Source organism: Cynocephalus volans, chromosome 1, assembly GCF_027409185.1.
Source record: "Cynocephalus volans isolate mCynVol1 chromosome 1, mCynVol1.pri, whole genome shotgun sequence".
Taxonomy (NCBI): domain Eukaryota; kingdom Metazoa; phylum Chordata; class Mammalia; order Dermoptera; family Cynocephalidae; genus Cynocephalus; species Cynocephalus volans.
Genome location: NC_084460.1, coordinates 267,528,892 through 267,556,242, shown reverse-complemented (window position 1 = coordinate 267,556,242; position 27,351 = coordinate 267,528,892). Strand labels below are relative to the sequence as shown.

General features: G+C 40.4%; 2 pseudogenes; both read left to right on the top strand.

The window, feature by feature from the left end:
- Positions 1 to 5,854: 5,854 nt before the first annotated feature.
- On the top strand, positions 5,855 to 6,372 carry LOC134369662 (large ribosomal subunit protein uL23-like; annotated as a pseudogene).
- A 10,003-nt stretch (positions 6,373 to 16,375) lies between these two features.
- LOC134362532 (farnesyl pyrophosphate synthase-like) lies at positions 16,376 to 17,481 on the top strand (annotated as a pseudogene).
- Positions 17,482 to 27,351: the final 9,870 nt, after the last annotated feature.

Here is a 27,351-nt window from a genome sequence, read left to right as displayed (position 1 = left end):
TTGAGATCTTTGTATGTTAGGGATTTTACTTTTTTTCTAAATATATTAAAAATATTTCTAAATAGTTTTCCTAGATTGCCTTATGTCATTTTGTCTTTCTTTTTCCTGAGCATGGCTATCAGCAATCATTTTTTCTTTTGATGTTGCTCAATCATTGATTTTTTAATTTGTTTTATTTTATTTTTTGTAGTTCTATTTATTTTTATGGAGTCCAATATCTCAGTCTTTTCTTTTACGGCTTCTGGGTTACATTACATGTTCAGAGAGGCTTCTCTCATTCAAACAATTTTTATAACAGCTTTATTGAAATATAATTCACATATCATAAAATTCACTCTTTTAAAGTACTCAATTCAGTGGCTTTTAGTATAATCCAGGGTTGTGCAGCCATCACCACTACTTCATTTTAAAACATTTTATTACTGCTTACCCATTAGCAATCAATTCCCATTGCCCCTCCCTCCAGCCCCAGGCAATCACTAACCTACTTTTGTCTCTCTATATTTGCCTATTCTGAACATTTGACATAAATAAAATCATAAAAAATGTGGCCTTTCGTGATTGGCTTCCTCACTTAGCATAATATTTCAAAGTTCTTCCCTATTGTGACATGATCAGGACTTAATTCCTTTTTATGATTGAATAGCATTGTTTTTCCATATGTCAGATGATGGACATTTAGGTTGTTTCTACTTTTTGGCTATTACGAATTATGCTGCTATAAACATTTGTATACAAGTTTTTATTTGAACACCTATTTTCAATTCTCTTGGGTATATGTCTAGAAGTGGTATTGCTGTGTCATTTGATAGTTGTTTGACATTTTGAGGAACTTCCTGTTTTCCTAAGCAGCTGTACCATTTCACAATCCCACAGGCAATGTACGAGTATGAAGGTTCCAATTTCTCCACATCCTTGACAACACTTGTTATTGTCAGTCATTTTTATTTTGGCTATCCTAGTGGATGTGAAGTGGTATATCTCATTGTGGCTTTGATTTATACTTCCTTATTGGCTAATGACATTGAGAATCTTTTCATGTGCTTATTGGCCATTTGTATATCTTTTTGAAAAAATGTTTATTCAGATTCTTTGCTCATTTTAAAATTTGGTTTGTTGTTGTTGGATTGAGTTCTCTACATATTTGGGATACTAGAGCCTTATCAGATATAAGATTTACAAATATTTTCTCCATTTGTTGTCTTTTCTCTTTCTTGACAGTGTCCTTTAAATCACACAAGTTTTGGGCCGAGCCCGTGGCGCACTTGGTAGAGTGCTGCGCTGGGAGTGTGGCGACGCTCCCGCCGCGGGTTCGGATCCTATATAGGACTGACCGGTGCACTCACTGGCTGAGTGCCGGTCACGAAAAAATGACAAAAAATAAATAAATAAATCACACAAGTTTTAAATTTTGATGAAGTCCAATTTATCTACATATTCTTTTGTTGCTTGTGCTTTTGGTGTCATTATGTATGAAACTATCACCCTATCCAACATCATGAATATTTATTCCTATGTTTTCTCCTGAGAGTTTTATAGTTTCAGGTCTTACTTTTAAGTCTTTGGTCTATTTTGAGTTAATTTTTATAAATAATGCGAGATAGAGGTTTAACTTCATTTTTTTTGTATGTGACATCTATCTGTCTCAGAACCATTAGTTGAAAAGACTATCCTCTTCCTATTGAACTGTCTTGAAATCACTGTCAAAAATTAATTCTATGGGTTTATTTCTGAGCTTTCGATTCTATTCCATTGATCCTTATATCTATGTTTATGCCAATACAACACTGTTTATTGGTTTATTTCTATTTATTTATTTATTACTGTGTGTTGACTATTGTCACTTTATAGTAAATTTTAAGATCCAGAAGTATTAATCCTACCACTTTGTCCTTTTTCAAGATTGTTTTGGATTTATTGGGTCTCTTTCATTTCCGTAAGAAATTTAAGATAAACTTGTCGATTTCTGCAAAACAAGCAGCTGGGATTGCTCCTATTGAAATTTTATTAATATATTTACTCATGATTTATTTTGGGACTTACTATGCCAATGTTATCCACAAACCCTCTCAAATTAACTTTACTGACTTCAGCTTTGCGATTTAGTAACAGGCTTTTAAAAGATACAGAATTTTCAGGCTGTCTGAATATCTGTCTTCTGTGTCCAACTTGGCTTAAAAGATGCCAAACACCATAATACTTGATTACAATCTCTATGGAACCATTAATTTCAAACATAAATGTAGCTTAGCACTGTGCTCACATCCAGGAAGCAGACTGTGAATCAGATGTTGTAGCACTTGGTTTACCATCCCTACCTTGAAAATTTTCCTCCCATTTTATGTCAATGTGTGAAATGACTATGACTTTAACTCATGCCTAGTAATACTCTGCTCATGCCTTAGAGGATCCCAATAGTATGTCATAAAGTCAGAAAGCAAGGCATTTCAGTTAATAAGCAAGTTGTATATCTTATTTTATAAAACATCTCCTATTATAATACAAAAATGAATTTATGATTTGATTTGATTTAACTTTGACTGTGCTGACTAAAATTATAATTCTGATAACTATTCTCTATTATATCACCTATAATACTAAATGTGAACCATGCATGTAGAATATATTTTAGAATACCTGCATTAAACAGCGTGTGATACACTATGTAAGCAATTCCTTAGGGTCCTAGTCAAAATTAGCATTTGGATACTCATTTGATGGGTTTAGCTGATAATACCCTTTTTGTGGTAAACATTGTCCTTTTTTTGCTAACTATTCTACAGCATATGTTTATCTGCCCCACTAGTGTAAGTCTTCCCACATTACCATTGATGATGTATCTTTCTAAGCAATAATTTTAAAATGAAAGTTAAACTAACCTTATATTTTAACATACATTGTCTTCTAAGCCACAAACTTTTTTACTGGCCAGAAAATCAGCATGAATGAACATCTCCGAACTTTACAAAAAGGTCCAACAGTTACTTGGTAGAGTCAGGCTGTCACATGACCAAGTAAACAGGGCAGGGCCTTAACAACCCAGTGGTATGAGGAGCCAGTGCTTAGAGTTAGTTGCCTTCAGTTTTCATGTTCTGTCCTTTTGATCCATCTTCCCTTGTGTTCTCTGGCCCACCACTGACACTTTTTTTGCAAGTCAGTGCTCTTTCAGATTCAAGTGACAGAGATCCATCTCAAATCTGTTTAAGAAGAACAAGATAAAACTGTTAATAGCTGACAGATCAAGGTGGCAAGCCTAGAGGGGTTCAGGCATGGTAAGATCCCGAAGCTTACGTCATGTCATCAGAGCTAGTCCGTTTTACCATCTCTCATCTGTTTTTTACTCCATATTGATTTCATTCTTAGGCAGGCTCTCTTCAAATGTGGCTCAGATAGTCCAAGGCATAAGTCATCCAATGGCTCCATCAGAAAGAGAATTTTTCTTTCCTAGTAGCTAATAATAATAATGGCTTGTAATCATTGTACTCACTGAAGACTTTTTTGTTCTTTTTTTGGCTCTTTTCCCTATGTCCTCCTCACCTCATCCCTTGTCAGTCAGTTGATTTCTACTCATTCTTGAAAATCAGCCTACATATATCCTCATTAGGAAGCCCTCCCTGACACTCTCGTCCAGTGTAGTGCCATCATATGCCATCATAATTCCTTATACGTCTTTTTTTTTTTTAGCATCTGGCTGGTATGCGGATCTGAACCCATGAGCTAGGTGTTATAAGGCTGCGTTCTAACCAACTGAGCTAACTCACCAGCCCATTTATACTTCTTCTAAATATAATTCATCACTGTTGTCATTAAATAGTTAATTGTGAAAAAAATCTATTAAATATCTAGCTTGCAATGTAAGCTATCTGAGAGCAAGAAGCATGTCCATCTTGTGTATCACTGGGACCTCTAGAACAGTGTAATAATGAACATGGTGGGCATTCAAATACTTGTTTTATGAAAAAAGGAATGAATTAAAGGAGGCTGAGACTGAAGGTAGAGAGACTCTGGGGGCTGCTGTTTACCAAACAAAAACAGAAACAAAACCTAGATCAGAACTGATAAAGGTGTGAGCTAAGTAAGGCAGAAAGGATGGATTATTAGATATACAGGGAGTAGAATTTACTGAGCTGATTAGATGTGAGGGTAAGGGAAGGAAAAGAGACTAAGATGATTCCTTAGGAAATCTAATAGAGAAGACCACATTCTAAACAATTTTAATGGTGCTTAGCACACGAGGTATTGAGTCAATTTGACAAACTGATTTAAAGCTCTCTTTCTCCATGAACACTTGCCCAACTATGTCAGTCCTCATTATCTTTAACTATGTCCATTCTCCTTAAAAAGTTATTTTTAGGAAAAATGTGAGGTCCAGGATGAAGGTTCCTTCCCTTCCAGGGTATGTACAGAACTAAGGACATCACCAATGCTGGACCACATCACAATAAATGCATGGTTGGGCTTCCCAGATGATGCGATCTAGCTGCCAATCCACTTAGGGCCAGTCAACCTCTAGTTCACCCTAACTCTGATTGTATAGCTCTCTGCAGGTGCAGAAGATCTGCTGTTAGACTCCCTATGTTGAGCAGGCCCTGGGCTTTGATTTCTTGACCTGTTGCATAATCAAAACCTTTAGGTCAAATTTGCCCAATCAGTAATGCCCTCAGGACAAAGGCAGCTTCCTCACTCACACTGAGGAATTTTTATGTTTCAGGCATTGTTCCAAGTGCTTTGCAGGTGTAACTCACTTAATACTCATAGCAACTTTTTGATCCATATCATTGGCCTGAACTAAATCACATGGGGTTTCTATGGCCAACAAAGGGGAGAATAGGTATATGGACTCTGAAGAACAGATATCTGGACTAACAGACTCTATCACAGCAGCCTTGTGTTTACTTGTACCTTGGTCTTTGTTCTCTCTTTGGAAGTTAAACCCAAAGTTAGTTGGAGTGCAATCTGAGGGAGAAGGGGCCAAGCATATTGTATAGGTGACTGGCTAAGCATCAGGTAGAGTCCCTGAGCCTGGTGTATGTGTGTAAGCAGGCAGGTGATACCGAGGATGGTAATATATACTCAGTTTTCTAGTTACCATTGCTTCTCAACATGCTATCCTGAATCTTTGTCTTAGAATAATAACAACCATTTGTTTCGTTCACAGATCTGTAATTGGGGGTGGGTTCAGTAGGGATGGCTCATGTGCACTCTAGGATATGTGGAGACTCAGCTGAGAAGACTTAAAGGTGAGGGTGACTTGACAGCTGAGACTGGAATTATCTGAAGTTTTGCTAACTAACATGTCTGGTGGTTGATGTTGGCTGTCAGATGGGACCTCAGTTAGGACTGTCATGCATCTTTTCCATGTGGCTGCTTAGACTTCCTCACATCATGATGGCTAGATTCTAAAAGTGAGCATCCCAAGAGACCAAGGCAGAAGCTGCATGACATTTTTATGTTCTAGCCATGTAAGTCACATAGAGTCACAATGCAATCACAAAGACCCTCTCAAGTTCAAGAAGAGGAGACATAGACTCCACTACTCAATGGGTAGAATTTCAAAAAATTTGGAAACATTTTTAAAATCACCAACACTTGGTGTCTAAATATACACAGCAGCCTCAAAGCCCTTTGTTGGCCCTCTGTTAATAGTCTTGAACAAGAGAATGGTCTCCAAATTGTGGTAGTCACTGTTAAGTCTGTATTCCTAGGTGTCCTGGCCAAGCAAGATGTAGCAGTGCGGTGTTGAACTTTCTCAACTAAGTTTAAAGTTTGCTTCAAATGAGCCTTCACAAAAACTCAGTTTAGGCAACATAGATTAATGGTTAAGGTTATGGGCCCCGACCACCCTTTTCACAAGATGGCGCCAACGGTGAAGACGGAAGCTCCTGCCCCTGCCAAAGCCTAAGCCAAAGCAAAGGCTTTGAAGGCCAAGAAGGCAGTGCTGAAAGGCATCCAAAGCCACCTAAAAAAGAAGATCCGCACATCACCCGCCTCCCGGCGGCCCAAGACACTGCGGCTCCAGAGGCAACCCAAATATCCTCATTAGACTGCCCCCAGGAGAAACAAGCTTGACCACTATGCCATCATCAAGTTCCCCCTGACCACTGAGTCTGCCATGAAGAAAATAGAAGACAACAACACTCTTGTGTTCATTGTGGATGTCAAGGCCAATAAGCACCAGATCAAACAGGCTGTGAAGAAGCTCTGTGACACTGATGTGGCCAAGTCAACACCCTGATCAGGCCTGATGGAGAGAAGAAGGCATATGTTCAACTGGCTCCTGATTATGATGCTCTGGATGTTGCCAACAAAACTGGGATCATCCAAACTGAGTCTAGCTTGTTAATTCTAAATACACATTTTTTTTCATCATAAAAGAAAAAATGATTATCGGCTCTGAAGTTAGATCATCTGGATAAAATCTCAAAATTCTTCCACTTTCTAATTGTGTGACCTTGAGTAAATTAACTAACCTGTCAATTCTTTAAGTTCCTAATATGAAAAATGGAGATAATATTACCTTCCACCTGGGGTTATAATAAATCTTAAATTAGTTAATACGTATAAAACATTTAGAGGAGTGCCTAGCACATAGAAATTACTTAATAGATGTTAGTCACTATTATCAAGGCTTCTTAATCTGGAATATATGGAAGAGCTTCATGAGCTCTTTGAAAAGAGATTCCGTGTGCAGAATTTTGGAGGTATGTGTATACTGCATTTGTTGTAGGGTTCATATTTTATCACATTCTCACTGAGGTTCCATAGCTGCAAGAGTCTAAGAACCATCATGTTTCAATTAAATATCCTAGAATTATTTACAAATTCATGTAATTTTAAAAGTTTCTCTGTGTAAAATTATAAGAATATTATTATTTTTATTGTTAATGCATTAAAAACAAAAACTGGAAGGGAACACACCAAGTAATATTAACAATAGTTATCTTGAGGCATTACGTAAATTGGCTACTTAAAATGTTCTACTTTAAATTTTCTCTAATTTCCAAATTTTTATAATCTCCAGTCTTTTATAATCAGAATTTTAAAATATTTGAAGGATAGAAAAAAGAAATCTCACTGAAATTGAGACCTTTTACCCAAAAAGGCCACCTCAAAGAAAATGAATCAAATATCGTCACACTTCTGCATTTTAACACCAATTGCCAGAATACAGTAAAGTAATATCCACAAAGTTTGAGGGAAAATGATTGTGACCCAAGAATCCTACACCCAGCTAAGCTGTTCTTCATATGCAGTGCAACATAAAGTATTCTCATTCATTCAAGGACCCAGAAAATACACTATCCATGTACACTTTGTAGAAAGATATCACTCAGAAATAGTCTAGCTGACCTCCAAATGAGTTAACTTAAAGAACACTTGAATAGGAAAAGTTGTGATTAAATAAAAGGAAGTGAACAATAATGAGGTAATATAGAATTTATCCCCAGTGAGCTGTAATTAAAAAAATTCAGCTAAGTTTTCCCACTTATTTACTCAAAGGTTTCTTGAGAAAAAGAAAGTAGGTCTCTTGGCTCTCTCTAAGGCATTTTTAAGCAAGGCTCCCTCTTGACAAATAACATTTTCTCACTTGAGAAATTTTCATAATAAAGCAGAGGTGGGAAGAAATCAGCCCTTAGGTGTTTGGCCAGTGCACTACAGCTGTATGATCAACCGCCTTTAGTGACTCAAGCCAAGTAATAAATAAAGGGTGAACTCAATGTCTGTGCAGGACTCAACTTGATAGAAAATCAAGGGAATTCAAGAACAATCATCCAACATTACATGGTCTGGGCCTTTGTTTTTCAGAACACTATAATTTTTCACAGTCTTTGTCTTGAACTTTCTGTTATTGGATATATCCCTTTCTGTGGATTCTTTTGAAAGTCTCTCATCATGTCACCCTGTGATCAGATTTCTTCCAGAAGCACAATGAAAAGAATGCTACACACCATCATGTTGCCTGGGTTCTAGTCCAGCTCTACTGGTTAGGAGAGTGATCGCTGGGCTACTGATCAAAACACTTTCTCTGAACCTTAGTGTCTTTATCCCTCACTACTTAAGTTAGGGTCAACGAAATAATGAATGCAAAAATGCATTGAACATTCCAAGATGCTATACGAGGTAAAATTCTATTGTTACGCTTCTACTTTGGAATCACCGTTATTAAATCAATCTTGATAGCTTAGCACTCTTTATTTACCCCTAAGACCCTTAAGACCCTTAAGATCAGTATCAATGTCAGTTTCACTATCATCATGTGTTGAACAAGTACCAGATACTTTCTGAGCATTAAGCCATATCTTTCCTGAGATAAGCAGAGTTATTTTTGGCACTTCCATCTCTACCCTCTTTCCCCTTTTTCCAGGAACCCAGAATTCTTATGCTACCCTGCAACATTCAATCAGTAAAATGAGCCAAATAGACTGAATTATATATACTAGTGTTATCCTTTATGTGTTCTCCTTAAGTGGGGTATTTTTATTTCAAAAGAAGAATCTTATAATTAAATAAAGTTCATGCTATTTCCTCAACCTGGAAAAACCTTCTCTTTGTTTTTACCTGGCAAAATCCTACCCACCTTTCAAATCCCAGTTATCCTGCAACCTTCCCAGTGAAACCTTTCTAGACTTTCCTAAGAGAGTTGCCATTCCCTCCCATGGATCCCCATCACCCTTTTACATACCTCTGTTAAACCTGTCACTTTAAGGATCAGCATATATGTTATAATGGGAAAATATTATATATGGAACAGCTGCCCCAGTATTCCTGGGGGTAAAGGGAGTAGGGGGGTTAGGAGATGAGACCTTGAGGGGCCTGGGTGCAGGCAGAACTGTTAGACACCAGTCAAGGACAGGAGCTTGCAGTAAAGTTTACTCCAGAGAAAGAAGGCAGGCAAAAAAGATACTTTTAGATAAGAAAACATATCTGGTGCTCTTCAAATCACATGGCTGAGCACTGTCCCTATGTAATGCCACCCCTGCCTGGGATCCCCTGGCTCCTCTATGGGAAAAAATTAGGATGTTCAAGACCAAAAACTTCAGATTAAAATCTAAACATTTCTCTTTTTTATTAAGAAGGAAATATAACCTCATTAAAGAACATTTATAGTTATATCCTCTTAAGGATATATGTATTTTTCCTTTTTTTGGCAGCTGGCTGGTATTATGCTATCATAATTCCTTATGCTTTTTTTTTTCTTTTGGCAGCTGGCTGGTATGGGGATCTGAACTTTTGACATTGGTGTTATAATACTGAGATCTAAGCAACTGAGCTAACCGGCCAGCCTCTCTTAAGCATATTTTTGAATTGAAAAGTAATACATATTTGTTTTAAAGTAAATCTGAACATTATAGAAATAAATAATATGGAAAAGTAAAGTTCTCTCAAATCCCAGCCCCTGGAGATACCAGTAGCAATAACTATAATTTGAATATCTATAGTAAGTGCCTCAACTAGGAACCACAACTAGAAACTTGAGTGAGCCTCATGGAAGTGCCTTTGTCCCCAGGTGGGACTAATCAATTGTGGGGAGTGAATGTATGAGGTTAGTCATAATAAACAAACATGTCTGTTCCCACCATAACCAAGTGAACAGAGGGGCCTGGGCAGGCCACCCAATGGATATGCACAAGATTTACAGTGAGGGAAATGAAGCTCAGTGAGTTAATCACTGAAGTTACTAAAGTGGAGAGATTAAACCCAGATTCACTCTGCTGATTCCACTACTTCTGCATTCCGTCATGAAGTTTTCCTAAACACAAGGGTAGAATAAGTTACGGATTAGGGCTCAGGAGGAAGCCAGCTGTCTTAGTCGATTTGTGCTGCTATAACAAAATACCTGAGACTGGGTAGTTTATAAATAACTGAAACGTATTTCTCACAGTTCTGGAGGCTGGGAAGTCCAAGATCAAGGAGCCAGCAGATTCCTTGTCTTTTGAGAGTCTGGTCTCCACTTCCAAAATGGCACCTTGTCGCTGTGTCCTCTGAAGGCAGCAAATGTTGTGTCCTCACATGGCAGAAGGCACAAAAGGGCAGAAAGGTCCTACAGCTGCATGGAGCCTCTTTTATAAGGGCCTTAATCTCAGTCACCAGGGAGGAGCACTCATGACCTAATCACCTCTTAAAGGCCCCACTTCTTAATACTATCACATTAGCAATTAAGTTTCAACATATGAATTTTGGGGGATATATTCAGACCATAGCACCAGCGGTTCAGTCTGAGCTCTGCCACCACTTTGCTTTGTAACCTCAGACACTGCTTAATTTTCTGGGCCTTGCATCTCTCATCTGTATCGAAGTACTGATGACGGTCATATTTACCCAACCACACCTACCATCTGGCCCCTGCAATAGCTCCCCCTTCCCCAAGTATTCCTACCCCTTGCTGTGCTCCTAGTTTCTAGTCACACTGCACAGTTCTTGAGGGACAAGGTGCTCTGTTGAGATTGTGCGTGAGTGCGCAGTTTGGTTAGCGCAGTGAGAAGGAATGTGTGAACAAGTGAGTTTGGAGCCAGAGTAAAGGAGAATGTGATGTGGATGATGGATCAGGTGGCTGTTTAGTGGAGGGAAGTTCATGGTCAAGAAGCCAAAATCAGCGAGGAAAGAGATCCTTAGAAAGTAGTGGTTGTTGTAATTTTACTTCCTTGCAATGGCCAATGCCAAGTTCAATAAAAAGACCTATAAGGCCCTCATATCAAATCCCTAGCTACCTCTTTACTCCAACCCTACCAGTCTTCTTGCTCTTCTTGCAGTACACCAAACATGTTCCTACCTCAGAGACTTTGCAATTGCTATTCCCTCTGCCTGGAATGCTTTCTCTACCCTCCCATTTTCTCATGACTCACTCCCTCACTTTTTTCAGCCTCTATTCAAATGACATCACCATAAAGGTCCTTCTCTGGAACTCCCCATATAAAAGAGTACTACCCCCTCTATTCTCTTACCCTGAATTATTTTTCTTCAAATCATTAATTGCTATAGAAAATTATGTTATATATTTTATTTATGGGTCATTTCTCCCACTAGAATGCCGTCTCTGTAAGTAAAGGCACTGGTTTATTTGTTCATTATTGTATCTGCATCATATAGAATAGTTCCTGGCATAAATCCTTAGTAAATATTTGTGGAATGAATCATGAATGAAGAGTTCCAGAGCTTTGAAGTCCTTAACTTTTGCACAACCTTAGCTTCTCTTCATATGCCAAGAGTTAAATAAATCTATGCCCCAGGAAACCAGAGGATGGGGGGCTACTGGGTGAGTGCAAAAGTGGAGTAAGTGAAGAAGACGGTACAAGAGCTGTGAAGGCTACTTGCAAGCTAGTAAGTTAGACAGTTACTGTTTCATGGATGCTGGCAGCAGACACAAGACTCGTGGGTGAGAGACAGAGAACTTTATTACTCATGACACAGCAATAGCATGAGTATCAGCATATTTGCATTGGTTCTTCTTGCCCCCAAGTTTCAGTGAGGCAATGCAGTAAGCCCAGATGACACCTGTACCTGCAGTGGGTTACATTACAGGAGAGGAACCCTGGGCTAAGGGCTTAGCACTTTTTGAACAAGCAGCAAACATTGGAGTAAGCAGCAGATAAACGAATCCCCCTCCCTCTGGGGAGCAAACAATTTCAGGTTGTTACTGTAGTCGCCTTGACCTACTTAGTTATTTGTGTGACTAGTTACAGAAATTGCTCAGTCTCAGAAGACTGGTAAGGCTTAGAGTTTGGCACACTCAGCAAGACAGTGCAGCCCAAGGCAGAGTGCTTCTTCCAACAGAGGGCAGCTGAGATATCAGTGAAGGAGGATGCCATTAAATGTCACCAGTTCGACACATGTTCACTAGACATCAAACCCTAACTAAGAGAAGCATTTAGTAGACAGATGTAATAGTCAACCTTCTGAGGGCATCTTCCAACTATTCAGCGCACGGATTTGAATGATCAAATGTGGGAGAAGCATGGAAAGTAAACAGAGCTTCACACACACGTTGTTTGCTTTAATAAAAATTTATTATATGGCAAAGTTATATGGAAATGTTCACAATGACCCCACGGCTTTGCTTTAGTCAAGAATGGCTCCTGAGGGAAAACCGAGATCTCCTTGCCCAGGGCCTTGTTCCGGGAAGACTTTCAACATGGTGGAGTGCCCAGTCCTTGGGTTAGAAGGCTGGGTTTTGTCTCCAGCTCTACTGCCAACATTCTCTGTAACTTTGAGGCAATTCTTTAACCTTACTGGGCAGATTTATCCCTAGATGAGGATAACTCTGGCTGCAAAACTGCCTCTGTGTGACATTATTCCCTTTAGGACTACTCTTGTTTTACACTGATGATTTAGCCTGATAAAAATGGTGCTGGGCTGGCTGGTTAGTGCAGTTGGTAAGAGTGCAGTGTTGTAACACCACACTGTCAAAGGTCAAGGGTTTGGATCCCCGAACCAGCCAGCTGCCAAAAAAAAAAAAAAAAAAAAAAAAATGATGCTGGATCCCACGTTTTTTGATATTTATTGTATCACTATTCACAATAGCCAAGATATGGAATCAACCCAAGTGCCCAGCAACAGATGAATGGATAAAGAAAATGTGGAATATATACACGATGGAATACCATTCAACCATAAAAAAAAAAAAAAGAAATCGGTTCATTCATGGCAACATGGATGAGCTCGGAGGACATTATGTTAAATGAAGTAAGCCAGGAATGGAAAGAGAAATATTGCATATTCTTGCTCAAATGCGGAAGTTAAGAAAGTTGACCACATAGGAGTAGAGAGTAATGGAGAGAGCATGGTCAGTGGATACAAAATTGTAGCAAGATAGGAAGAAGAATAAGATCTAGTGTTCTATAGCACTGTAGGAAGACTGCAGTCAAAAACAAATTACTGTATAACCTCAAGTAACTAGTAGAGAAGATTTTGAATGTTTCCAACACAAAGAAATGATAAATGTTTCAGGTAATGAAAAAAAAATTAGTGGTTGCCAGGATTTTAGGTGATGAGGGAGGGATGAATAGGTAGGGCACAGAGGATTTTTTAGGGCAGCAAAACTATTCTATATGATACTGTAATAGTTAATTCATGACATTATGCATTAGGCATAGAACTTACAATATAAAGAGGGAACCCTAATATAAAGTTAATAATAACATATCAATTTTGATTCACAGTTGTAACAAATGTACCACACAAATGCAACATGTCAATAATAGGAGAAACTCTGTATGTGGGTGGGGGAGGGTGTGAGAACTATCTTTACTTTCTGCTCAATTTTTCTATAAAACTAAAATTGTAAAAATAAAGGAAAAAAAAAAGGAAGGATTAATTGAGGGGTAATTAGCTGGATCTGTCATGTCTCCTTAAAGACTGAGCTCCATATTATGATTTATATGAAGCTTTTGATCATCTAGGAAACTAAGACTGTGTGCATAACCACTGCAACCAGTAAACTGAATAAGAGAGATTCATAGTACAACATCACAAAGAATCCCCTACTATCTTTTAGCTCAGGATGGAGGTGGGGATAATACTTTCCTTATCCAGGTTAAAAACCTTCATTTTTATTTTTTCTTATGTCTTCTTGGAAATAGAATGTCATAGGCTTGAGTCTCAAAAAATGCAAACTTGATTTAGATATTAAAAGGGTCATTCCAATCTATTCACTGAACCACTTGCCTTCATCCGAAAGTAAGAATTTCTGCTCACCTTCCCTGTGTAGGAAATTTCTCGCTCATTCCCTACACAATTTACCAGCTGCTATTCCTGAGTCCACCTCACAACTGGTATCTCAATGTTTCATTTTATCTATATCCTCTTTGGGTCATAAATCAGATTTTCATGCTGGTGAGGATGTGGAGAAAAGAGAACTCATACACTGTTGGTAGGAATGTAAATCACTACAGCCATTATGGAAAACAGTATGAAGTTTCTCAAAAAACTCTGAATAGAACTACGATATGATACAGCAATACCACTACTAGATATATATCCAAAGGGGGAAAAATGGTGCTGGACTCACTGTGTGCATAGTATGTTTAGAGAAAGATAAAAAAAATATTTTTGCAAGTTGGGATCTCTTTTGAGTTTCCTTTTATTTTTCAGAAAGAGTGAATTAAAAAACAAACAAACAAACATAATTTTCTGCACTGCTCTACCACTCTTTCCCAATCTATAGGATGCTATTAGGCCTTCTTCCCCTTGGGCACAGACCTACAACTGAGAACTTGGTTCACGGATCTGTAAAAGAGAGGTAACACTTGTCATGCCTACTTCATGTGGTTAGAGTGAGAATCACATGAAATAGAATCAAAGAATATTAGAGCTGTAAGCACCCTCAGACACTATCTGGTCTCACCCTGCATTTTTCAGAAACTGAGGCCCAGAGAGGTTAGGACATGTCGAAGGCTTAAAGACAGGGCAGTGGCTGAGGAGGTCTAGAACACAGATCTAGACCAGCAGTTTGGCACTTTTCCCCTCTGTGCTTCACTGCCTTGTATTATATGCAAAGTATGTAGACAATACATAGCATCTTTAGTCAAGGCTCTTTTTACTGCAGGCAGGAAAAACCGTCCCAGTGGAAATTTATTACAAAGATACAGGGACAGGAAGTAGTCAGGCTTCAGGAGGGTCTGAAACCAGGAATTGGAAAGGTATCAGGAATCAGGACAGCTACTTAGCCCATCCTGTTCTCTCTGCATCTCTTTGAACCATGTGGTCTCTCATCTGTTTAATTTTTCTCTATTTCTGTAGTTTATTCTGCCTCTCTGTGCTCCAAGCGGGAAAGGGCCACTAGATTTTAAGTTATATGACTTTCTGATTTAAGCACCTAACAGAAACAAACTAGATCTTTGTGCAAATTTACAGAAGAAAATACTTGATGGATTTATCCTGGGTCAGGTTCACTCACATCTTGTCCAATTAGCCATGCCCAAGGCAGAAGGGTCACACAGTATACATTTAATTATAGGGCCCTACCCAGGGTCAGCCAAGCTGTGAGGTTAGAGGAAATAGTCCCCACAACACTGCCCTTATTTTTGACACCAACTTTAAATTTGAGGGTCTCCTCACACCACCCCAGGTTTGATAATTTTCTAGAAGGACTTCTGTGCAGTCACAGAAGGACAGCATTAACTCCTTCTGGTCACTAAGTGTGACAGTACACATTCTATATTACCAACCAGGGAAGCTGATCTGAGCCTTTGGTGTCCAGAGTTTTTATTGGGGCTCAATTACATACCACTTGTGTTGCTGACCTTTAGTCTTCACCACTCCCAGAGGCTGGGTTCATACCGTTAGTCTCTAGTTCCTCCAGAGGACAGAGCTAAAAGAGCATGATCCAAATCCTTCATCCTAAATCACATTGTTAGAGTGTCCTGTGGCCAAAGCCACGAGCAAACAAAGATATGCCTATCATGCAGGACATTCCAGGGGCCTAGAGATCACCTCCCAGTAGCTGAGGGCAAAAGTCAGACCTCTGTTTGGGTAAGGTTAATTCTTTATTATGTAGGCCAACATCCATTTGTGCAGAAGGGAAATTGCTCTCAAAGGAGTAGGAGATCTCCGAGAAATAAACCACCAAAGATAGATTCCATTGTATGTTAGACAGGTAAATAGCTCCTGCTTCTGTAATAAATAAATCCTGAAATTCTAGTAGTTTAACATAAGAAAGGTGTATTTCTCTTGTTCACAGTTCAGTGTGGGTTGGTGGAAGGGTAGAAGGGAAAGAAGGAAGAGAGAAGGAAAGAAGAGGGGAAAGAGAGGAGGAAAGGGAGGTGGAGAAGGAGGCAGCACAAGGAGGAGAAGGGGCTCTACGCTGTGTACTCGTTCGAGGACCCAGGCTTTTTACACCCTGGGGCTCCACCCTTTTCTTTGTCCTCTCCATTCAGCAGGAGAATGGATGGCAAAAGAGTGAGGATTGTGCTTGAGAGGTTTTTATGGACCTAGAAGAGGTGCCCACCACTCCTGCTCCCATTCCACAGACCAGAGCACAGTCACATGGCCACACTGCATGGACTTTAGCTGTGAGCCAGGAAGAGAAGAGCACAATCACTGGTGATCACCAACAACCTTTGCTACGTATAAACAAGCTCTGACACCGACATTAGCTAAGTCAGAAGTTATTTCTCTTTCTTTGGATTCCCTTCCGCACTTACATACCCCCTATATCATACTTTGTCATATTTAATTATATATCGCCTTAGATTTATATCTTCCACCTTCCTTTTTATATCATAAGTGGGGATCATTCTTCAGCTGCTTTGTTATTTACCATGATGCAGGCTATAACATAGATACTATAAATACATTTAAAAACCATGCTGAATGATTTCAGTGAAGACTTGGGGAGCACGGAGCGGGTTCAGCTTTTAGGAGAACTCCACCAAAAATCTGGACCAAGCAGGAACTTGCATCCAGGAATAGAATGAATGGAGACCAGAAATCAGATTTTCTCATTTCTCAGAAAAGCAGGATTTTTTCTAGCACTTCTCCCAGATTATCAAAGTGCTGACTGAAGATGAGATGGGGTATCCGGAGACAGGAGATGCCATTGCCCGGCTCAAGGAGGTCCTGGAGTTCAATGCCATTGGAGGCAAGTACCAGTGGGACTTGACAGTGCTGGTAGCATTTTGAGAGCTGGTGGAGCCAAGGAAACAGGATGCTGATAGTCTCCAGCAGGCCCTGACTGTGGGCTGGTGTGTGGAACTGCTGCAAGCTTTCTTCCTGGTGTCGGATGACATCATGGATTCATCCCTCACCTGCTGGGGGAAGATCTGCTGGTATCAGAAGCCAGGCATAGGTTTTGGATGCCATCAATGATGCTATGCTTCTGGAAACATGTGTCTATCACCTGCTCAAGTTCTACTGCCTGGAGCAGCCCTATTACCTGAACCTGACTGAGCTTTTCCTGGAGTTCCTATCAGACTGAGATTGGGCAGACTTTGGACTTCATCACAGCCCCCCAGGGCAATGTGGATCTTGGCAGACGCAGTGAAAAGAGGTACAAATCTGTTGTCAAGTACAAGATAGCTTTCTACTCCTTCTACTTTCCTGTAGCTGCTGCCATGTATACGGCAGGCATTAATGGGGAGAAGGAACATGCCAATGCTAAAAAGATCCTGCTGGAGATGGAAGAGTTCTTTCAGATTCAGGATGATTACCTTGACCTCTTTGGGGATCCCAGTGTGACTGGCAAGATTGGCACTGACTTCCAGGACAAAAAATGCAGCTGGCTGGTGGTTCAGTGTCTGCAATGGGCCACTGTGGAACAGCGCTAGATCCTGCAGGAGAAATATGGACAGAAGGAGGCCGAGTAGGTGTCCCTAGATGGCCCGGGTCAAGGTGCTATACGAGGAGCTGGGTCTGCAAGCTGTGTTCTTGCAGTATGAGGAAGACAGTTACAACCACCTTATGGAAGTCTTTGAGCAGTATGCTGTGCCCCTGCTCCTCGCCGTATTTCTGAGGCGAGCACACAAGATTTACAAGCAGAAAAAGTGACCTAGAGACTGCAAGGACAGCGAGGGGAAGTGGTCAATAAATTATTGTGTTATCTTAAAAAAAAACAAAAAAAGACTTGGAAGCTGCAATTGGCAAACCTTCAAAGTCTGGAAACTATTATGTTTGGTTTAGTTGCTATGGCACAAATTAATGATTTACTCATTACTACTGACAATAAGTAAATAGATAGATATATCCAAGGATGTTTATAATAGCAAAAAAGTAGAAAGCAAGTTAAATATCCACTAAATGTATATATTGAAATGGGAAAAATGTTAACAATATACTAAACACACACACAGAAAAGTACAGCAGTAATAGCACAGTAATTATGTGAAGTATGCGTAAAGCAAATGTACTTCACAGGGTCTGGTTTTCCAAAGCCTTGCAGTTTCAAATATTGACCTTGCAAAGGACAGGAAATTTTCCCCAGGCTATGGTCTCTGTTGTAAGATAAAGAATTGTAACACAGCAAGGTTGCTGGCTCAAAGACAGACAGGTTACTGATTGATATGTAAAGGTACTGGGAAATTGCTGTAAGAAGAGAATGTTTGCTAAAATCAAGCTTTTGTTAGTGGATCAACTTAATTGCATGTTACCAGCTTCTATTGTTAAACTTGTTAAACTGTACTTAGCAAAAACCCCGCCTATGTTCTCTTCCTGTAACTTCCTCGTCTGGAGAATAAATGTGGGAAGAGAACCCCAATTTGTGGTTAATTCCCCAAATGGAAAGAATGCCTCGTTCTTGAGGGTTCTGGGAGATTAACCCCCTTTCTGGGCTTCTCACTGCTCGGAAGAGATGGGCTTTGAGTAATCTTTGGTGGTTCTGTCACCCAGAGGAAAAGGGGTGACAAATCCGTGGGAGGCAAAGCAACATAATTATCACTGCATAATAAGATTATAGATTAATTTCTTCTGTTTCTTATCTGAATTTTCATACAATGAATCCAGATTACTAATGTTATTATTATTTTTTAAAAGATGACTGGTAAGGGGATCTTAACCCTTGACTTGGTGTTATCAGCACCACACTCTCTCAAGTGAGCCATGGGCTGGCTCCCTAACGTTAATTTTTTTAACAAGTAAAAGAATCAAGGTAGTTAAAGGTAAACCACGTCTCATTATAATAACAGCACAGTCAGATTAGGAAAACATTATCTTTTAAACTGACATCCCTTCTGGACTCACCGGAGGATTGCCGAGCCCGTGTATGTAATGTTAAAAATAAAGTGTCTCAGAATATGTGATCTGTCATTTATATGTTTTAATAATTTTATAAGGATAGGAGGATGTCAAATGGGCCCATGACCAACCTGAAAGAGTGCCAGATAACCAAAGCTAGAACAATTTGAGTAATAAAATAAATAACTATATTGAATTATAACCCCCCAAATAAAGTAAGTACATATGAGTCCATACTGATATAAATGAATTAATGAATAAATAAATTAAAGAAGAAGAAGAAACAAATCTTTCTGACAGAAGAACTCCATTTAATATACAGTATGTATATTAAACGAATTTCCATTCCCTCCCAATTCCCTTCCCACCTTTTTTTTTTTTCTTTTTCTTTTTGGCAGCTGGCTGGTACAGGGAACCAAACCCTTGGTGTTACAAGGCCATACTCTAACCAACTGAGCTAACCAGTCCCTCTCTTTCCACCTTCCTGAGAGAAGGCTAGATTTAGTGATTTTCTTCCAAAGCTGACATGGTAGAGAGGGAGAAATAGTAACTTCACAGTGGAGAAACCTGGCAAACGCTGCCTTAACCAAGTGATGAAGGTTTTAACTTCACCAGTGATGCCACGTGGATGTCCTATGTCGTGACAGATGAGAAGGATACCTCACCTCAGGTATTCTTTCCCCAAACTTATAACCCCAATCTGAGTGTGAGAAAAACATCAGACAATGCCCATTTGAGGGAATTCTACAAAATATCTGACCAGACCGGATAACTAAATGTAATGTGGTACCCTGAATGCAATCTGGAAGAGAAAAAGAACATTAGGGGAAAATGTGTGAAATCCGAACATAGTATGGAGTTTAGTTAATAGTAACGGACCAGTGTTGGTTCCTTAGTTGTAACAAATATACCACAGTAACATAATATGTTAACAATGAGGGAAACTGGACAAGGGGTATACAGAACTCTCAGTACATTTTTGCAACTTTTCTATATATCTAACATTATTCCAAAATAAAAAACTTATTTTGGGGGCTGGCCAGTTAGCTCAGTTGGTTAGAACACAGCCTTATACCACCAAGGTCATGGGTTCAGATCCCTGTACTGGTCAGCTGCCAAAAAACAAAATAAAAAGCTTACTTTAAAAACTCCTTATAGAAAATGGGAGAAAAGGTAATTCTTTGGAGGGAGCCACAGGTTGTAAAATGCATTTTTTTTTTTTTTAAAGATGCCCGGTAAGGGGATCTTAACCCCTGACTTAGTGGTGTCAGCACCATGCTCACCCAGTGAGCTAACCGGCCATCCCTATATGGGATCCAAACCCAGGGCCTTGGTGTTATCAGCACCGCACTCTCCCAAGTGAGACACGGGCCAGCCCCTAAAATGCACTTTTAAATAAATTATTCCTCCTTAAAAGTGGTCCTAAAAGAGATAAAAAGGCTATGAGGAAGAGGTGCCCTTGGATAGGATCTCTTAATTTTATAAACTGTGTTTTAGGGCAAAGCATATTAGCATTTGGCCTAAGAAGTCTAGGCTAAGCATTTATGAGGAAATTTGTAGAATGTTCACATTAGCAACATTAAGGGCTTGCCCGTCCTTGCCTGTGGCTTTATTCATCTGTCCTTGTTTCCTGATAGAAGCTGGCATTTGACATCTAAAGAAACATTTTCCCACTGTTTTCTCATTCTAGTCTGGGGCCTCCCAGAACCAGGGGCATGAGCCTTCAAGCTGATCTCTGAATTTGGGGAGGCCAGCAGGCCATGATTATGCGGAGCTTTCTGCATTGTCCCTTCCTCTGCTTGGCAGCACAAGTACAAAGTTCTGAAGATAAAAGGCTCCATTAATACCAAACCAATGGGAGTCAGAGATTTTTTGGCTATTCTTAGGTCATAACTACAATTTCTCTTTTTCTTTCTTTTATTTTAAAGCATGTTTGTGAATCAAAGTCAAGATTCTGACTCCCCTGGACTATTTTCCAGAGTCTATACTCTAGAGTGTAGCAAAGATTCACACTCAGTGTTAACAGGTTGCAAGGATGAATGGAAGCAAATGCCTTAATCTCTGGAAGCTTCTTTTCCAGCTTCCAAGGCAGGGAGGGAACTAGGGAAGCAATAGAAACTGTCCTATACGCACCATCATTGTTCCACGCTTCACAGACATTTCCTCTCTTTGTTCATCATTCAAGGAGCTGCCCCCGCTGCACGTCAGGGACTCACCCACTCTTACACCTGGACCTCGGCATGTCTGGTCCGCTTCCTTCACTAGTGTACAGTCTGGTCACAATCTTCTTCCTTGTTTGTTTATTTACTCATTCAAAAACTATTTATTGGTGTGCTGGCTGGTTAGCTGAGCTGGTTAGAGTGCAGTGTTATAACAACAAGGTCAAGGGTTCGAATCCCTGGACAGGACAGCCACCAAAAAAAGAAAAAAGAAAGAAAGAAAGAAAAAACCAACTATTTATTGAGCACATCCTCTTATACTGAATTAGGTGCAGGAGATATGGTGGTGGGCAAGACGAAATACTGGTAGATCCTGCTCTCGGAGATTTAGAGTCTACTGGAGGAGGCAGAAATGGATGGGTAAATAACCGAGATACTGAAAAGTTTTAGGTAGAGGGATGCAGCAATGTCAGAAAGGTGGCTTGGGAGGGCTCCTTTTAGGAAGTGATACAAGAACTGCAACCTGAGTGATGAGGAATCAACCCTGTGAACTGAAGGAAGAAATGTTCCAAACAGGGAACCGGAAGACCTAAGACCCGAGGCAAGAGTGAGCTTAAAGCGCCCCAGGGTCAGAAAAAAGATCCTTGTGACTGAAAGGCTGTGATTAAAGAACAGAATGAAAGATGAGGCCAGAGAGATAAATAAGCAGGGTCCACATCTCAGGGACCATGTAGGTCCAATAAGGAGTTTTCATTTTATTGTCATGGCAAACCATTAGAGAGTTACACCCAGGAGACTGACATGACTGATTACTTTTCTTTGAAGGAGATAACTTATTCAATATACCCTTTAGTCAAACTCACCAATTGTTTGCATTTTACCATCATTTGTTTTATTATTCTCTCTCTCTCTGCCTTTCTCTCACTCCCACGCGTTTTTTATACGTACAATTTTTCTCTCAACCACTTGAGAGGAAGTTGCAGACAATCATGCTCCTTCACTCCTAAATACACTTGATGTATTTCCTAAAAGCAAGGACATTCCCTTAGGTAACTACACTTTAATTGTCAAAATCAGGAAATTGAACATTGAAACAATACTATTATCTAATCTGCAGGTCATATTCAAATTTCAGTGGTCCCAGTAATGTTCCTTATACTACTCGTTTCCGAATCCCAGATCTAATTCAGGACAAAACATTGTATTTAGTTATGTTTCTTTAGTCACCTTTAATCTAGACCAGTTTCTTTGTCGTTCTTTGTCTTTGTGACCCTGGCATTTTTGAAGAGTGCAGTCATCTTGTAGAATGGTCTTCCATTTGGGTTTGCTTGATGTTTCCTCAGGATTCCATTCAGATTATGTATTTTTGTTAGGAAAACTGCAGAAGTGATGTTATTTTCAGTGCATCATTAGAGGCACATGATGTTGGTTGGTACTGATAACCAAAAGAATCTGCTCTGACCACGTCAGCTAAATTATAGGGCCTTGAGAGATCTGGGATACGTCAGTAGTCATGCCCGCCTGTCCTGGAAAACGATTATCATAAGACCATTTTATTTAGAAGCAGCCATAGTGGTACCTAGCCATAAAATAACCTAGAATTCTTATTACTCTTACCCTAGATCCCTGCATGTAGGATATAACCTAGTAAAAATCCCAAATCAATATGTCATGTACACCCGATAGAAAACCTGCTGAGGTAATCAATCAGGCAGGACTGTCTTTTTTCACCTCTCTCCTTTGACCCTTCCCCTTTCTTATAAAATGTTAAGCTCTGCTGGCCCTCCTCAGAACACATTTTTCAGAGCTACCTGATCTATGTGTCTCCCTGGTTGCAATCATCATATTGGATCAATAAATCCTCGCTATGTGCATTTTAGTCTCAGTTTCTTTCTAAGTCAACAGTACCATGGATTTACACTTAAAAAGATAGTTTGAATTTAAATGAAGAATGGATTTCAGGGTGATCAGAATTGAAGCAGAGGGATCAAGAAGGAAAGAAGCGATTTCAGTGGTCCAGGAACGAGATGACAGTCGTTTACAACAGGTTGGTGGCAGTGGAGACGGTAAAAAGTGGACAGGGCCAGTGTATGTTTAGAGCAGAGTTGCTCAATGACTCCCACTGCCCTAGTTCTCTGCTCTCTAGTCCATGGGGCCCTCTGTCTTCTCCCACCTTTGGCCCTCTCTCATCTTTACGTCCCCCACCCCTACTTGCATTCCATGGACCCTGACTTCACCCACTCTCTTGCCAATAACCTACACTTCTTTGCCCCTTTGTCTTTCCATTGCACCTTCCTGGCAAGCCCCTGGTCTGGATGACTCCAGCTTTTTGTTTTCTAGTTATCCACACTTGGGCTGTTAAATGCTGCTGGATAAAAACCCATGCCTAAGGGGGCCAGTGCCCCTCTATATTCATGGACACAACCCTTCACAGAGGTTGTTTCCAACCTTTCCCCTTGTCCTCAGATCTCCAATTCCTTACATGTGCCCTTACTTTCAGCAGATGATCTAACTTCTCTTTTTCAGAAAAAACAGAATTCAACTCCCACTAAAAAATTATCAACCCACCCAAACCTGCAACTCTCCTTTTCTTCATGCCTATTGTGAGAGGTTTCCTTGTCCTTTCTAAATCTAATCCCTGCTCCTGGCCCTGGACTCCCTCCTCTCATACCTTCTTAAGGACCTTGTGCTCTGCATCAGTTTTGCTACGCATGAGATTACCTCTCGGTCTCACCTTCTCACTTGGCACCTTCCCGTTAGCACATGAACGTGCACAAACCTCTCCCATCTTGTTACACAAAAACATTAACAACAAAACTCCTCTGCCTGGACCCCACTGTCCCTTCCAGCTGCTGACCTGACTCCCCTTCTCCTCTGGCAACTGCTCCACCTCCTCTCCACAGGGCTACCCCCCTCTACCTGGATTGCTTCCCTTCTAGTACCTTCCCTTTCACTTGCCTAACACCTATATCTTCCAGTCTCAACTTAAAAGGTACTTCCTCAGGGAGACATTCCCTGACCTCTGAGTTGAGAAGCCTCTTTGGGCTGGCCAGTTAGCTCAGTGGGTTAGAGAGTGGTGTTACAACACCGAGGTCAAGGGTTCAGATCCCCTTATGGCCAGCTGCCAAAAAAGAGAGGTCTCTCTGTTATGTGTTTTTATACAGTCCTGAACTTTCCCATTACATCATTCCTTATACCTTGTTGTAAATTACTCAAGTACTATGTGCTTTCTCCCCTATAGTACATCAAAACAGTGGTGATCTTGTTCACCACTATATCCCAGCATCTGACACAGTGCCTGGAACATAGTTAGTGCTCAATAAATAATTCCTGAGTGAATGTATAATTCATCTCCATTTGGTAGCTTGCAAAAGTAATGCGTCATTGAAGTAAGTGCTATATATGACTGTTTTTTGAAATTCCAAAGGTTTCTGTTAACTCTGCATATGGATTGCTAAATTAAGAGATGAACAGCAGGTGAAGAACTTGCGGGGACAGCCATGGACACAAGGAAACTGAGTAACTGGCAAGTTTCTGGCCTTATTCTTCAGGGTAGCTAACTCCCTTCCCAAAGTCCCTTCAACAGCCCGAACTGGCTTATTCTATTATAAATGTCTGTTCAGGCCCTAGTTCAAATGAAGAAGCTTTGAGGTCACAGTTTGGCCTGAGGAGTTTTACTCCGTTTGGACTGGGGCTTATCCCCAGTCCCTACCTTCCACGAGACTACGATGGGTCATCCTCCTGGGTAACCCGCTCTTCCTTCTGACCCTGTGGTCCTTACTGTGGACACTTGGTTATGGACAGTGTTAGGAAAATAGAATAGTTTCGTCAGGGCCCTCCCAGTCGGGTCCAGTTGGGTGTGGTTCAGCATGTCCATTGTAAGCAAATTGTGTGTGTGTGTGTGTGTGTGTGTATGTGTGTGTGTGGAGTTAGTGCACATGCACGCCAATGTATCTTTTTAGTTTTGTTGCTATTCTTATTTTTTCTTGAGAGAGAGAGAGAGACAGAAAGAGAGAGAAACAGAAAGAGAGAGAGACAGAGAGTGAAAGAAGAGAGAGTTTGGTGAAGCAGGCGGGCAGGCATTGGCCTCAGGCGTCCGCCCCGTGCCTGCGCCATGCTTTCCAACCTATGGCTCCAAGGACCTGCTTGCCGGTTACCTAGCTCATAGACCTTCACGAAGGGGTCTAGTGACCCAGCCTGGCGTGTGAAGGGTTTGTGACCCAGTCTGGACAATGGGCTTGAGGGGTCTGGGAGCACCAGACTCAGCCTTAGCTCAACAATCGGCCCAGTCAGTGCAGGATTACTGGCAGGTAAAAGAGCCCAGCAACTAGTTGGTTGCCTAGCCTTACAATCGGCCTCACGAACAGGATTAAAAGCTAGACACTGTGAGCAGGATTCCGACATTAGCCATAGCCCAAGAGCCGTGGCTCCACAGACAGCAAGGACCAAATGCCATAAGAGTTAGAACTCTGAAGTTGCCAGGCCTGGGCTCCAATGCCAGCCTTGCACTTTCTAGCTATGTGACCTTAGACAAATTGCTTAACTTCTCTAAGCCTCCCTGTCCTCTTCTTTTACACATGCCTCTTTTATAGTGGTGGTGTGAGGAATAAGAGAGATGATAAAAACAAAGCTTTTAGCACTAAGCCTAGTACACAACAAGTGCTCAATAAATGTTACCTGTTATTAGTACAGCAGAGTGTGAGAGTGTACCTGTCATCTGGGGTGCCTACTCCCTCTATAGTTTCCTTAGACTGTAAGGAGCAGTGGCACCAATGTTAGTTGGGAATAATTATCCACTTCCAAATAATCCTTCCTTAGATTCTGAATTACCAGGCTTATTCAGTGTCATATATATTTTGGTAGCTGGCTGTATGCGGATCTGAACCTGTGACCTTGGTTATAAGGCTGTGCTCTAACAAACTGAGCTAACTGGCCAGCCCCATAGCATCATTATATTTCAACACCTCTGTAACCAACTCATTTTGGAGCTAGGCCACATCCCTTCTATTTCTGGAGACCTCAGTTGCCTCTAGAATTCAACTCTCAAGCATGGACACCGGACTTCACAGGGACCAAAGATGGCTTAGCATTAATTGTTATTGGTTTGTCTGAAAATGACAACTTTCAGGTGTCCAGCAGGTAGCAGAATATTAGCTGGCAGAGACTCTGAGCACCCTGCATTGGGAAGCCTAGTATTTAGTTATGTAAATGGGAAGACTCTCTTTTGAAATAAACATATTTTTTATTTGCTTAAGAATCAGACTTTGGTTTTGAAAAGAAGGGGTCAGAGTGTGACTAGTTTGACTTCCGGAAGAGAAATGCTGACAAGGAGACTTGGTGATTCATGGGATGGTGGTGAAGGAAATGGAGGGTCAAGAACTCCCAGATCCTGAAGTGGACAGTGCGTATTAGTGAAACAGGTTTAGAAAAAGATGGAGAATTTTTTTTTTGGCATTTGGTGAATTTGAGTTGCTCGTGAGACATCCAAGTGGCAATAGTGTGTTTATAAATTTTTACATACATAGGCTTATAGAAAAAAATTCTGGAAGGACATACACCAAATTTTTAACAGTGATTATCTGTGAGTGATAGTATTATGGGTGATTTTAATTCTCATTTAGTATAATATTTGCTATGATTACCACGTATTATTTGTGTATAAAGGACGCATGAGAGAGGATCACGAGGAACCCCTGGGTTGCTCGTAGCATCTATCCTAAATTGCTTACTCTAACCTACTTCTGATTTTGCTTCTGTATATTCAAGATTTTCCTGGATTCTGACCTCAGGACTTTTTTTTCCACTTGGGGATTCTTAATCCTCACATCAGACTTGGCCTTGCCACTTGTCTCCTTCTTCTAGCACTATCTGGGCTCTCCCTCTGGCCGTGGTGCTGCTGACCACCTTGAAGAATAGAGAAAAGATGCCGGGGTACACAGAAAGGTGCTCTTGCCTCTGATGCATTATTTCACTTTGTGAAATCTTGTAGGACTCTGGAGAGAAGGGTCACAAATACAAATTAAAGGATTGGAAAAATATGACACATAAAATATATAAAAGGACAAGGCTTACAGAAGATTTAGTTTTTAATTATTTAATGATGACTTCCTTGAGAATTCCTTAAAATGAGCTAGATAACCAACTATTCTCTATCTCCACTGAGGGAAACCCAAAAGAAAACAGGCTGAAGTTGCAAAACAAAGGATTCTGGTTAGATCAGTGACTGTTAAACTTTTGGTTGTTGGGGGCTGGCTGGTTAGTTCCATTGGTTAGGGCGAGGTGTTGATAACACCAAGGTCAAGGATTCAGATCCCTATACCAGCCAGCTGCCAAAAAAACTCAAACAAACAGAAGAAGTTATGGAATCCTTTATGTAAAGCAAAACTTGGGAGGCCAATATATGAAACAGAAAAGAAAAGGAATGGAGGCCTAGGTGGGGATTTCCTAGCCTAGCTAGCTCTTTCTCCTTTCAGAGGGCTTGCCAATGCAGTTTGAAAACCAGTGGTTTAGATCAGGGGTCAACTACATA